A 2,245-nucleotide genomic window follows, 5' to 3' on the forward strand; every position below is an offset into this window, starting at 1 on the left:
TGTCCCCCTTTTGCTCCCAGTACCACCTGACACCAGGAACCAGCTCGTGAACGCTGTGTGCTGCTTCACCCAATTCACCGCCTTGCTCCACAAGGTCTGTCGCTGTACTGCCAGAATTGTGTAACTATTTACACGGGTCTTCTCTACACACACCTCACAGCACAGCCTGCATTTTAAAAGCACAGATCCGTTCTGCTCACTTGAGAACAAGCTGACAAGCACTGCTTAACATGCTACCTAAACTTAAGATTTGCTCTGCTGTAACTCATTCTGGCTGCTCCCACAGGACAAATCGGCCATAAATGCATATATGTATATATCAGGAAATAAGATTCTCTCGTTAGGCAACCAAACTTGAAATCTGATTTGCCTTTGAAGAACTGGCCGACAGCTCTCCCCCTAAACCATGGGCTCCTACAAGTGAGAACTCAAGCAACGGCATTTTTAGTATTTTTTTTCCTGCAATGCTAAGGTATAGTTTCAGGAAAAAAAGCACTTTTCAACAGGACTACCAGCTTCAGCAATTTCTCCTCTCCCCCCAAGATCAACTCCCTGTTCTGCTCCTGCACATTTGTTTATGTGGTCACATGGTGAATCAGACCAGGAAAATTTTCTGGATGAAAAATAACCCCTATTTGTTAGGTCAGCAGCTGCCTAAGCATCCAACTCAAGCAGTTAATGTCAGATGTTATATTAACATTAGTGTCACATTTCTAGCCACAGCCTTAGAAACACCAAAAGAGTAAAATGCCAAATTAAAGTCTAACCCCAAGTGCGCAATGAGAACATGCTGCACTACATTGCCAGGTTAATTAGCTCCTGGCCCTGTTCTACCGACATTCCTTGCGTTCCACGCAAATATTTGTCCCAGATCTTACCACCTGAGCAGCCCCATGGGCTAGCAAAGCTGCCCCAAAGCAGGTTTGATCAATAATATCTCATTATGGATCGTAAGCTCTCCAAGGCAGGGACCTTTTCTTCTCATCTGTAAAGCACCTGGCATGCACTTGGCTCTATAAAAACAATACATTGCTTTACTAACTCTTTCATTTATGTAATACCCTGATTCATATAACAAGCAAGAGCCAGCACATCTGCAGGATATTAAATGCCTTTTTTTTTTCCCCCCAGCTTTTATGATTACTCTGGTTGCCTTGACGCTGCAACTGGTGCACTAAATGGTCTGAAAGGTTATCTAGCTTCCTCTGGCTCCCGTGTGCCAAAGCTTTCGCCTGTGAAGCTCTCCCGTGCCGAATTCCAGCAGATTCAGCAAGCTTCCCCTGCTTGCAGAATCTGCCTGGAACCACTTAAAACACTTATCCCTACAGAAACGCTGTCAAACACGGCGATTTCCCCCTTTCCAAACAGCAGACGCATCCTACTATGATAAAATGGCAAGATACATCCCAGTCCTCCCCCTTCTACGGTTGTATTCAACTATGAGCAAATACCTTTGAAGACAACCCCTGCAAGTCACAGACATTAAAAACCCAATGCAGCTCCTCGACAAACTCAACAGTAACCCATGTCCTCAGCTAGGAAATAAGGCATTACGCTCCCACGCTGTTTTGAGAACAGATGAGGCCTTAAAAAACAAATAACAATCCATTATTTCCCTTCCTATCACCACAATACAACCGACAAAATAATAACAACAGGCTACTGTACCCACTTCGCCGCCACACGCGCGCACTGAGCAAGTCTTATTCCTTCCACACAGCAACCTCTCAGAGACGGGCCTTTTAAACCAGGGAACCCATATGTTAGTGCTATTTTTTATGAACTCCACCACCCTAGGAGGAATAAACAGCTCTCTCCGCAAACATAAATAGCGATGGTTCTCGGCCTGGAGGGTTTCCACCCAAGCGCCCAGTCCTACCCGTGATCCCGATGCACGGCGGGGTGTTTGGACCCAGGCTTTAGAAAGCTAAATATTTAGAGAGAAACGCTGTCGGAGGAGTCTTTAAAAGGGAAAGCTTGCTCGCCTCCCTGGTGAACCTGAAACCGCGATATAAATACATCCTCATCTGCTTTAACACCGTTTATTTGCCTCCCTCGGCCCTGCTCAGGGGGGGTCAGGTCCCAGCCCTGGGCTAAAAACCCTCCGGAGAGGGGCCTGCACCCCACCACAGGCCCACGGCATCGCCCTTATTTATCTCCGAGGCAGAGGAGCTCCAGCCAGGACCTTTTTTTTTTTTATTATTATTAAAAAAAAAAAAAAAAAAAATCCTGGGTAACTTTCAAA

Source organism: Aptenodytes forsteri, unplaced genomic scaffold (assembly GCF_000699145.1).
Source record: "Aptenodytes forsteri isolate BGI_AS27 unplaced genomic scaffold, ASM69914v1 Scaffold142, whole genome shotgun sequence".
Taxonomy (NCBI): domain Eukaryota; kingdom Metazoa; phylum Chordata; class Aves; order Sphenisciformes; family Spheniscidae; genus Aptenodytes; species Aptenodytes forsteri.